We start from the raw sequence: 13537 nt of genomic DNA, 5'->3' as shown, positions 1-13537 counted from the left end.
ACGATGCATATCCAATCACTTCATTACTGTTTTATCTGAGCATACTGGTGATTTCAGGCAAATGGTTGCACTCCGATTTCCTCTTTCTGAAAGTTCTTCTTGTCGTGCATCGTATGTATGCATTTTTCGTTTCTCCTTTGCCTCTTTTTCCCCTCAACTCAGACATTTTGAACTTGAAATCTATGCACACCTCTTTCAATATTTCTTTCTTGCGTCATATGCTGCTTAACCACATTTTGCCTCCCTGATTGCTATGGAATATTACTGAATTCCTTGTACTTTAGAATGAAAATTCGAGTGGCTTTTAGTTGAAATCTTCCATTTGTTGACGCACAAAAATAACCGCACCTCAAAGTTTTACCTTCACTACAATTTTATCTGAACAAACTAAACGATAAAGTTACAAATTATACGTGGAAACAGTCGAAAAAAAATCAACCACGTAATCAATTGCACCAAGATCGACCGCCTACTGCGCACAGCTGAACTAGGAAACGACCAAAAATTCAAGGAAATGTGATACATGGCAGACAAACCTTGAAGGGTACCACATTACAGCACTATTCTTCAAGCGCACCAACATATGAGAAGGCAATTATAACCGACAGAGAGAGGGGGTAAAATTACTTAACCGTATTCTGACAAGAAATGAAATACATTCAAGATGAAGTTTTTACGAACATTAGGTGAGGATTATCTGAAAAGCGTCAAATTATGCATGAACCAATGCCAGTTTAATCCCAATCTTTCGTTCATCATCTCTTTTATTAGCAAGGCAATCTATCCTACTGGAAAACTGAAATTAAGACAGACTTCCGAGGCACAAGTTAATGGTCGTACTCTGGCCTGATATAGCATATAGAGAGCTCATATTATAGATTATTTTCGGTAGTAGATTGTGACTGAATAGATATCACTGAAAATGATTCAGACGGAAGACTTTTCATCAGTCTTGTACCATAATCCAATGCACCACCAAAATACAAGGGAAAAAAATCGTATATGGCTGGACTTGCAACTTCCTAGTTACGGATTTGATCGATATCAGTTGAGTGAACCTCAAAACATTCAACTTGTAAGCCCTTAGATATTTACAAGTGAATTCACTTTGAATAATGATGTACAACAAAAAAATAAATGTAAAGTGTGATATTTCAAGTAAGGTGTCCCGTCATAATGTGCTCAAATCACTTTAGTCACCCTTCAAGTCCAGTGTCCCCGTCATATTATATACGCGTATATATATGCTTTGCGTAACAGTCAATGAAAAATTAAATTTATCATTTTTAAGTTTAATAACGTCCCACGGTTATGTCTGTAAGGTTAAAAGAGACGGGTGGTTACCCAACTGAATGATTGTGAAATTGTGTGTATTGTGCTCTCCATCGAGAATCGAACTCAGTCATTCCCAATATTAATTTCGACTAATAGGCACTATAGTATTTATAAATGATACCTACTATTATTCTGATAGTATTGGTTCCTCTTCAAAACCAGGATGGATGGATGTATTATATAAAGCAAGATTCAAACCACTACTGAATTTGTATTTGACGCTCAATACTTACACCGGGCATCGAAATCAGGACTATATGTAAATAAAGCACTTGTAAATTTTGATAACTGTCCACAGAGTGTTGAACATGGATGAGAAAGTTCACTATACGTTATTTCAATTGTTTTCTACAGGTTCTGACAAATTTTTGAGTCTCAACTGCTTTTGAAATTACTCTTTTCATAGCCATTTAAAATAAATAAAAGGAGTTATCATATTCCACTCTAAGGCACTTAATAATTTTGAAAATAAAAATCCAGAACTTAGAACTACAGAGCCGTCACGTGCTACTCGGAAACTTTTTCAGAAAATGAAACTCTCTTCAAATAGCACAGCCCTGTATTCCTCTTATTTCATAAACGAAAGGTATCGATTTACTGACCAATGCAGAAATAGGAACAAAATAATAATACTAAAGTAAACAGCTATTATTTAAGGTAGGATCTCGACATTATTCTGGTGTGGTAAACGACACAATCATTAATACATGGACCGGCGAACAAGTTCGTTAATTTCGGTGATATTTTATTTTCGATTATTTTTTCTCCGTGTCTTTTAAACTAAAGAAAACGAATAATACAAGATAATTGAATGAATTAGTGGAGCGGGAATGTGAGAGAAAACCGAACAACATGGCTAGAATCAAACATGTGAACACATCCATCAGAGACGAACCACACTCTATTACATAATGACTCATCGTATCCTCCGTTCCGAGAGCACTCAAGTTTGACACGATACATCACAACGCAAAGTAGTGGCCGGACCAATATCGCATGAGTTCTCTTTCTTGGTTTACTCCTAATATCTTTCAATGCATCATTTCACCATTTACTTAAGATAGGAAATGCCCAGGCCCGTATTTAAATAAGTGATATTCTGTGCTCGAGCATAGGGCAGCAAAATTTTGATTTTTTTTTAAATTCACAATAAAGTAATATTTACAAATTCCCGCAAAGGCTCGCGCAAGCGCGAGAAAATATGCTGCTTTGCTCTAATTACAGTAGTTACTAATTAGCTAGCTTATCTGATTATTTTTAAAAAAGTCGTCCTCACCCATCCTCACCCCAAGATGAGCATGAAAATTGATACCGTTAAACTCACTGACCTCGAAAACTATAAATACAACACTAATATTATGTTGTTTTTGATTAATTTTAAAATTTCGTCTTCTCCCTTGGAAATGGAGTATAACCTTGAAGTTGAATTTGGTTTAAAACTACCACTATTCATCTCAGCGACCCCAAAAGCGATGAACTCAACTCTAATATTGGTCGTTTTCGATTATTTTTAAAATTCCCATGCTATTCTTTAGCTGGTATGTTTACAAAATCATGGCTTGTTTCCTTGTTTGAAACATGAGTTTGTGCAGGGTGGTGGCAAATTATTTACAAGACAGGGGCACACAATACATAAATGTGGGTCTGTAAATGTCTACTTTGTTATACAATAATTACGATACGACGAGTAATAAATTCTGCATTCTTATTCAAATATTAAAAGTTATGTATGTGAATGTTCAACTTAGAGAATCAAATAGTTTATGCAGGCACTTTTTCAAACACAAAACTCATACCATATATTGGATCGCCAAGTTCACAACACTTCGCGTCTGTCTCAAGCATTCACTGTAAGAGTTAGTTTGATTAAAATCGTACTTCATAAAGACTGTCCAACAACTCGGATGCGCATTCGAACGGGATACTCAACCGCTCCTTCTCGACGTGTGTGTGGGGTATATGTTTGCTAAATTAACTAATGTGCAATCCGCAGTGGGCCGGAGTCTTGTCGAATAAGCTAGAATTTCTAATTTATTTATTTCTTTACATTTTCCTTTTCAGTAAAACCATATGAAATGTGGGTTTATAGTTTAACAAGATATACAGATCATATACACCATCGCCACTAGCCAAACTGGTCTTGCGCTCCCTACGAAATAATGCTAGATAGAAATAATTGAGATACTTCCGCTTACTCCCACATTATCATTCCACTAATTCTTCCATCATCATTCACTTGCCTTGATCATCCGTTTCCCTTAGCCGACAGGACATAATTGTGGGGCATTAAAGTGAAGTATTTAATTCCATATTTGCAAATACTTAAGCCAAAGCTTTTTTCAGGAGATACAAATTAGACTACTGAGACAAAAATTGTTAATTTGTTGAATATCTGCCCTATCTTAATTTCCCGGTCCATTGATTTACACAGAATCTTTTTTTCTTTCTTTCTTTGTAATGTACGGGAAATTTAGTGCTTTGATCTTACTGACATTTTACGTACTTTTGAGCTTCCTTGTGGCAATGTGGATAGCGTACGCTCCTTTTACGCTAGCGGCTACAGTTCGATTCCTAGCAGGAACTCATGTGGATCAAAATCCCACATTAAGATGTAAGTCCACGTCTCACATAACTTCACTACTGAAAGGGACACCAAGCTCTAAATCAACTTTTTACTCATTTTTATTCAAATGTCCTTACTTAGTGGAAATTAAATTTTGTGACACACGACAAATTCTAATAGTGAACGGCAAACATCTCAGCCTATGCGTCACACTCATAATAATAAAGGCAAGCTGACAGATGCCGTTAACTGCGCTATTGCTTGCCTGCCTGATGCTAATATAATTCGCTACCTGCGTTATCGCCTCCGTGTATAGCGAGGACGTTGAATTACTGCGTAACTATGGTATAGAGTTCGGAAAGGTTGGTTGAAAAACTAAAAGTATTTAAGTGTAAACGACTAGATCTTCTAATTAAGCACAATTTTAATCTATGGTCTACGGCGAACTTAGACGGAACAACTAGTATTTATAAATCAAATTTAAGAAATATTAAATCTGGATACAATGCAAACTTAATTTCACAAAACAAGGGGCATTTAAAGAGGATTTAAAATAATAAATCGAGAAAATCTGTGTTTAACGATGATGCCCTTTAGGCTAAGGAAGACTATGGTTAAAGCAAGTAGACTGAAGAATTGGTGGAATGAGAAAGTGGGAGGAATAAATCAACGAACTCAAACCATTAAAATCCCTGTTCATTCCAGGAATAACGTATTTCTATTAGAGTATTATCAGAGTTACTTCTACCAGAGTACGTTTTCCAGCACCAAGGAAAAAAAAAATGAAATTAAATCTTTGAGTTTTACGCCCCACGGATATGCCGGCTAGGTTAAAGGAGATGGTGATGATGAGAAATAAAGGAAATGGTGGAATGAAGAAAGTCGGAGGAAACGGAAGAATCCCGAGAAAACCCACGCATACGGTGTTTATCCACCGCAAAGTTCATTTGGCGCGAGCTGCGATCGAACCAAGGACCACATGCACCAGGTGAACGTTCTACCATTGAGCCACCGCAGCCTCTTCAGTATCAAGGTTATGCGACCGATCCTGGGGCATAGTTACCAAGACGTTTGCTAGTAGGCCATTACACTCCCTTCAAAAATCGAACTCTGTCTTTTACATTTAAATACAAACATCACACAATTACTTACAGGAGGCTCCAAGGGCAATGCAATTAAAGTGTAATCTAAACAATCCTTATTATTGGAACATTATTCATTAATATGTCGCATGATCGAATTATACTATGTGAAAATAATGACAGTAACTACTTTAATAGAATTTACTCTTGCTACATCTAAAATGAAATAATCGGCCCCATCCATATAACGCCACTCACTCTTTTAAGGAAGAAGACCAGAGGAAAAGAGAATGAAATACATGCATGTTATTCTTCATTCATACAAACTAATAACGCTGACACATCGCTTGCCAAAATCTCCCAGAAGTATATGATATTGTTCTATCTTACAGATAGAGTAAACAATCAAAACAAAATATTTGAGGAATATTCAAATTCAAGTTCAATCAGGATGGGGTAAATACTCCTTTCAAATCCTGAGTTCTTAAGTTTATCGTTAGGTAGGTGCTTCATAAACTTACATATATTTATATATTTCCCCGACTGCCACTGCATTTATTCAAGCACCTTTAAGCCACTCCCATTAAGCATCAAGACGTAGACCTACGGTTTAAGGTGAAATCTTTACTACTACGTAGGTATATGGCATTTTAGCTTTTTTTTTTTTTTCTCACGTCAGTAGCTCTCAACCTTTTTTCATTGACGACACATTTTACTGAGCGTCCAGGACATCGCGATACACTTGTTTGATATAATAATAATAATAATAATACATATAATAGTGTACAAGTTTCTGTAAGGTAGTGACTATATATAATATTGAACAGTGTTGCTCCCGCTACAAATATTGACTGGTATAGTCTATCTCGATTTTAACTAATTATTATTAAATTCTTCTTGATTTTTAAATTCTAAAATTTCGTGACATGCATTATGAGACTGCGTGACATACCAGTGTGTCGCGCCACAACGGTTGAGAACCAATGTTCTAGGCCAGAGGTTATCAAACTTGTTGATACCGCGACCCACGCTAAATATTAAAAAGTATTTCGTGGCCCACCTACTTTTATTCAAATACACATGTTATTCTACGTAATGATGGTGTATTTCAAACCAATTAAATTTTGTAAATCGTATTTCTAATTTTTCCACGCAATCCTACCCCGTGACAGATTTTGACTCATCCATTCTATTTCCATCCTAACCCAGCATCTCTACTGATGGTACAACAGGGCAGAGCTCTGAGTAATCACTTACTCTTCAATTCATTAACAAAACTTCCAATTTTCATTTCCTGTATTTTAATTTTCACTTACTTTACAACATATGTTTCTGCATCAAAATAAGTTTTTCATAATCATAAGGAAAAACTAGCGATCCACCAAAAAACTTTCCATGACCCACCAATGGGTCGCGACCCATACTTTGAGAAACACTGTTCTAGGCTATCCCACAGGGAATAGAACTTGGAACCCAGGCACTAGAAGTGCGCGCTACTCATTTACTCAAGGTGTTTCTCTATTAGGGCGAGTCAGAAAACTTTTTTATCTTTCGGATTTGCTTAGCTGATTTGTGTTTAGAACAACAACTCAGATGGTACTAATATTTTCGTCCTGTCCACTACTCACTCATATTTCGATAATATCGAAAACTATAAAACTCGGAGCTTTTCTTAGCGCAGATCGTTTGCATGTGAGTTCACGATAATGCAAGGCTGTTTATTGTTTAGTCTCTTTTCAGTACCAAGCTGGGATGCACTGAAGCAGGAGCAGCTTTTTTAAGGAAGGGTAACGGCTCCGGTACAGTATAGGGAAACACACTTGTTTTGGAAAATTCATTTTAACTTACATCAGAGGTGTTCAGTTATGTTTCAAATGTTTGTTCATTCATAAATAAACATTAATAAATATTCATACTTGGACTTAAGTTTTATGTTTATGCTTGAATTGCGTTTCTGGTTCTCTTATCCCCCATCAACTGCCTCGATACAGATGAATTTGGCCCTTCAACCCTGGTACCAAGACTATACAAGACATGCACCTAAGGTTAATTCGGGATCCAAATTATATGTAAATCTCATAGAGGATCGAACCAGCCTCCTACTTTAAGAGCGATAATGCTAATTAGCTACATTACTCAAAATGTCAGAAGCATTACTGAAAATGTCACCATCATAGGTGATCTCAAATAAGGTACATTTATAACCAGTTTCATTCAACGATGATTCATTAATACGTTATCTGTTAAAGTGGTATTGTGCATGAAATGAATTATTTACTCTAACGTCAATAAATGTGGTCTGTACACTGAGAGAGATTGGTAATGAAATAATGTTCGTGGAAGGAACAGAAAGGAATGAGGAAAAAACTACGAATACGACGTACAAGTTCACATGGCTTAGCGTCGAACTACGGATTATTTTCACAGAAAATGAGAATTCTGTGCCTGATAGTTCTATCTTGCATGTGTTGCATTTGGCAGAATTAGCAAATTGCGTACTTATACAGAGAGAATTTTAAAATATTTGATATTTTCAGGAATATCCTCCTCCACCTGTTAATGCTTCACTGAAACATAAGGTAAGGAAATGCTTCAAAGATTTGAATATTGTAACATTATGCGTAGAAAAAGTATAGCTAAAGGGTACACTCACAGAACTTTCTTTTAAGTACGTGGGATCCGAATAAAAGACACGACTTATGAATCAGAGTAAAAGAAAAATAAAATGAAAGTTTTATGTTCCACGGTTATGCCGGATAGGCTAAAGGATACAGTGAAGAAGAGAAATGAATTAAACGGTAGAATGAAGAAAGTGGGAGGAAACGGGAGAACCCGAGAAAATCCACGCACATGGCGTGTGTCCACCACAAAGTTCACTTCATGCGAATTGAGATCGAACCAAGGACTCCATGCACCAGAGGTGAGGGCTATACTGCTGAGCCACCGAGATCTCCATGAATCCGAGTAATGGATATACTCTTTGACAAACCCTGTGGTAGCCTATGACTTCCACACGATTTCTATTTGAAAGTATGATTGAAGTCAGAGCCGTAAGAATTAAGACGAAAAAGCCCTGTACTTGCTGTTTGAAGCTGAGTTAAATTGATTTTGAGTTTAACATCAACTTCTTTCAGCTCCTTTGTGGCGGGAGACTATATGAGACGTGGACCTACTGTTTAACGTGGATTTCAAAACACACAAGCTCTCGCCGGGAATCGAACCCGGGCCTCCCAAGCCAAAAGCGCGTATGCTAACCGCTTAGCCACAAAGGAGCTCGCTGTTTGAAGCTGTATTGACTGTTACTGAATACTTAAATTACCGCATTATGAATTTTGTCTATGTGAGATTTGTACAATATAAAATTCCAGGCTAGTAGCAAAATTGTGTTCATCCTTCATCTCCTCCCCAATTGTTTAAAAAGTAAAACATTTGAATAGCTATTAAAACCTTTAAAATAAGTTCCATCTCACAATACACTATATCCTACAGACAGACAGCTCAGACTGTACCCTTGAATGCAGAATAATAAGCCATTGCAAATAATGGTAAAATCGATAAGCAATATACTATTATAATAACTATCGAAACTTTGTTTGTAATATTTCTTTGTTGAAATAAAACGTCTAGTAGGTTGATTTGTTTTGTTTTAATAGTGCTACCCACTCATGGCCCTCACAAAGAGTGCCCCGAATAATCAACCGAGGAATAATATCAATAGTCATTTCGCATTTAGATACAAGGGGGGGATTCTTCACTCATATAAGAATTACACGTGTTTTATTAGCATATTACACTATACAATTGATTAAAACAATACAAACGGATAAAGCATCCGAGCTAAAGAGGACGCTAAGCTTTTACAAAGTTAATATATCTGTTGTCCTCCGCATACTCTGTTCGAACATGGGACACCTAGTGCGCCAATGGCACGAGCGCTAGGTTTTAGAGGGTAGAAAAACATGTCAAATGATAGAGAAAAGCACTATAAGGCAGGAACACTACATGCGCCGCTTATAAATGGGATCAAAGTGCGAAGATTATAGTTTGGAAACTTTAGAAAAGGAGTACTCAAAACTTATGATTCAAAACTCCAGCATCATTTACAATTCATGCATATGAAAGACTACAGTGTGTGTTTCAATAGGATATTTTTAAATAATTATAATAATAATAATAGTAGTAATAACGTAAACTACTTTTTTATTTAAATTATTTCACGAAAAGCTCAAGGATTCAACGAGAGAACATCACTCCCAACTGTCAGCCTTAGCATTGGACTAAAGAAGAAGCTGGTCACGTGCTATATATGAAGCATGGGATTGTACGATTCAGGAACTTGGACAATACGAAGTCAGATGAGAAATACTCAGAGATCTTCGAAATGTGGTGTTGGAGGAAGATGGAGAAAATAAAATAAACAGAGACAATAACAAATGAAGATGTTTCGAGATGTAGGAGAGAAAATACGCTTTCATCCTGCATGCTTCGCAGAAACGACAACTGGATTGGAAACACCTTTCGAAGAAATTGCCTTTTTCATACCACCATGGAGGGTACGATGGAAAGAAAGCGAGGAGTAGGAACAGGGTAAAACAGAAGGAAAGTGATAAGTAGGAAGAATAAGAATGAAACTTATCAATGACTTGAAAAATAGATGAACATATTGTTAGAAGATAAAGGAGGAAGCTGAAATCAAGAAACGTGAAAGAAGTATTTCGAGACCAAAACCTAAGGTGTGGAACTCCTATTAGTCCCAGGACCTGTCAACAGGCAGAATACTTAATAATAATAATAATAATAATAATAATAATAATAATAATAATAATAATAATAATAATAATAATAATAATAATGCTCAAGGAGTAATTGATTTGCACACACAGAAGTGAAAGAGCATTCATCGTTGCTATGAAGAATCCCTGATTGGACCCACGAGATCATGCAGCGCAGTAACACGATCGTAGCTTTCTCGGAGTGCTTCCATTCTCTTCCAGTATGGTTATTCCAACATCCCATTCATTATTGCATTTCATTCGAAATTATTATCGCCTCCTAAAGCACACAAAAAGTAACACGATGTTCAACTAAAGAATGAATGAATAATAAAAAAAAAAGGTACTTTATAAAAGCAACTTATTCATTGATTTTGGACGTATCAGTCAACTCTACTGAGGTTGCCTATCATGCTGATAGTTCTAAGTGATGGAACAGAACAGTTAGTGTTTTCGGCGTTATTGCGGAGACATGGCTATGATTTCTCCTCCCCATACTAACAAAATATACATTTGATACAGAGTTCATGTTAGGCTGAATATCTACATCTCATATAACCTCGATGATATAGGCTCGGCGCTAGTTACTAGCTAGCGGGGAGGACTGATCATTAAGAAAAAGGTGTATTCATGTTTCTTTTCGATGACTTAACAACTTCCAACAGATCTTCGTAGCCTGTCACTACACACTAAATGAAGAACAAACGGATGTCGAGTGTTGACTTAAATCACTGTTTGACACTGCCTGTTTTCCGTTTAACATTCAAAAAATGCAGGGGATGAAGGCACACGAACACAGGTGAAGTAACTGATTCTTTGGAGTCGACTTTCTGCACCAAGAACATTACACGTGGTGTAGAGTAATCAAGTTCAACGTTAAATCCAAATATCACGTACTTCCATAAAGAAGCGAACATAAAACATATGAATGGAAAGAAGTTACACAACACTATATTGCACACAAACCCTATTATCAAAAATATATATACACTGTGAGACGTCTACAGAATAGTATTACATCAAGTGGAATCGGCCGTGAAGGGCTACGACCTACCAGATGCTCTATGTTTCAATCGGGTCACGTCGCGAACACATCGAATACAGGATCACTCACGATAATCATTTGGCTATGCAAGAGTAGAACCTAAATACATACAACTACATTTCTAAACTCAGCAACAGAAATTACTTATAACAGGTTGATACAACAGTCAAGTGTTTTAGGATATAGGTAAAGGATGTTCTCTTCCCGTTCGGAACACTTCATACGAGACGTATGAGTCATTGAGCCATGCAGAGGTAAGTGGCCCTGTGCAGCGTACTAACGCTGTCACCTTTGATTCGAACGGTTGCGGGTTATATTCCCGGTAGGAAGACTACGTCGGAAAAAAAAGAAAGAAAAAAAAAACACTTTTCCAGACCAGTCATCCTGAGTGTGGTTTTCTTCATTCATACGAGATAAATGCTGTGATGATACTGAATAATGGTCCCAGGCCGCTCCCTTTTTTCCTTCCCAATTCCCAGGGCAGTGATATCGCCGATGGACGTCAACTGTGACGGGCTAACATAGTCATAACTGCCAGAAGCCCAGAAATCTAATCCTAATCGGGTGGAGAAAGTTCCTACAATTCTTAGACTTTGGCACATACATGGAGCGATATAATAAGCATCATGCTACTCCTGTTTTTACCCTTAAATTTTCCCCAGGTGCACATTTTATATAGGTTGAGTGAACCCTCAAATGATTAGAAAAAATCCCGCAGCAACCAGGAATCAAGCTTTGGCCGACAGTTTACTAAGATTCCCCGCGCCTATATTTTAAGACATATCTACTTTAAAAACAAAAACAAAAAGCGAAAATTAATTATTTAAATATAAACACTATCAACAAATTACGACAGTTTGTACTAACGCTTCCTTCAGTGAACCTCTCTTGTGCCTATGTGAATAAAATATGTGCCTTTGGCGCGGGAGACCAGGGTTAGATTTTCGGCTGGAGTTCATGTGGTTCAAATCTTACGTTAAGACGTGAGTCCACGTCTCACATACACTCGTGCTGACAGTGACCCTAAAAACTCAAGTCAAAATGAAAACTTTCATCACTGATCTATGACATTATCAACGATAGCTTTGTCTCTATATGATGTCTATAAAACAAGTCTTGACTGACTGATCAACGATCAGGTCAAATTGCTTAATCTAGAAACTTGAAATTTGGACAAGGTATAGGACCTGCCACGTAAGATACCACTACTGGAGGACTTTTGGAAATTAGGCGGGGCATAGATGGAAATGGGGTGGCAATTATTATAGTAAAATGTCCGTCTTGGAATCTTTAAAGGGTAGAAACAGGAAACGTAGTATGGACTTCCTACCCCCGCTCCCTAGAATGGGGAAAAATGTGGAGTTACAATTTTCATAATAGGATGTCCATATCTCGAAATCTTTTAAGGTAAGAGACATGAAATTAAGTATTTCGACTTTTTACTTAAAATAATTAACACATTTCGGATATTTTTTCTTCAACTACAAGGGAAGAAAAAGGCGGGAAGATAAATAGTGGGAGTTGAAATTGTTAAAATAAGACGGCCATATCTCAAAATCCTTTAGCCTATGTTTATATACTCGAAATTTGGTATTTGGACTTTTCATTTAAAATAATTAGACACGCTTAAACCTTTTTTGACGATTCGCTCACAAGGAAAGAACTGAAGTGGGGTTGCAACTGTTGTAATAAGATGGATGTATATCGAAATTTATTGACATAGATATGAAACTTGGTACATAAACTCAACAAGACTGGAATATAAGGTGCGAAGCTTTTGGCCGGGCAAACGCGGAGGTCCAGGAGTGAAGTCTCCAGCTAGCCGAAGGCTATTATTATTATTATTATACAGCTAGCTGCAAAACAATGTAACACAATTATTCGAGGAACACTGGTACGAATCTACAGGCTAAGAACACTGGATAATTAGTACAAGCAGATATAAAGTAAATAATCAGTAGTCAGATGTCTCATTCAATTAATTAGAACACAGTAGAAGCTAGGAAAGCAGTCATCATAATACTAATAACTACGCCATTTTCAGAATATCCGTACAAGATTGAGTCACATACGTAAGTGTTTTTGGTACCTCAAGACCAACCCTTTCCGTTCATTACAATTTCATTCCATTTCGTTCTGTACATTCCATTGAATAGCATTTAATCTACCATTAAAAAAAAAAAATAAAAAATAGTTCTCTCACAACTAGCTACGATCTTCTAGTTTTTTTTTTTTTTTTTTTTTTTTTTTATAAGGGACAAATGGTAAATCTGGGAGAATTGCGCCTAAGCATTTGGGGGACGGGTTCAACTGATCCCTGGAGTATTGTACTAATCAATTTTCAAATCCTTCATGAATATGCATACTTTTCTTCTCTACAATGCACTATTAATTTCATAAGAAGCCCTTGTAAGAGATCGACAACCTTAGCGTCTTAAATTAACAGATAACAAGTCAATGTATAAAAAGATGAACTGAATGCTTAGAATTATGAAAATAATAATAATAATAATAATAATAATAATAATAATAATAATAATAATAATAAAGCATTTTGGTCTAGTGATCAGCAGAATTTATTTGTAAGAAAAATGCAGAAGGCACGTTCCCCCTAAGCCCCCACTAACTATAAACTTGGGAAGGAAGTATCCAGTGTCAGCTGACAACACTCCAAATCTCGAAAGCAACCCAACTACAAACACCAACAGATTCTCTGCTTACAGCATTCGCTATTATAGAT

General features: G+C 36.5%; 1 protein-coding gene across 14 annotated transcripts in view; it reads right to left on the bottom strand.

Annotated features, from left to right (window-relative positions):
* The window catches only part of Ssdp (Sequence-specific single-stranded DNA-binding protein), a 690704-nt gene that overhangs the window by 654029 nt on the left and 23138 nt on the right, over window positions 1–13537 (bottom strand). The gene's annotated exons all lie outside the window — the stretch shown is intronic.

Source organism: Thermobia domestica, chromosome 6, assembly GCF_964235325.1.
Source record: "Thermobia domestica chromosome 6, izTheDome1.hap1.1, whole genome shotgun sequence".
NCBI classification, from domain to species: Eukaryota; Metazoa; Arthropoda; class Insecta; order Zygentoma; family Lepismatidae; genus Thermobia; species Thermobia domestica.
The sequence above is the reverse complement of the archived record's forward strand: the minus strand, read 5'-3'. Positions and strand labels throughout refer to the sequence as shown.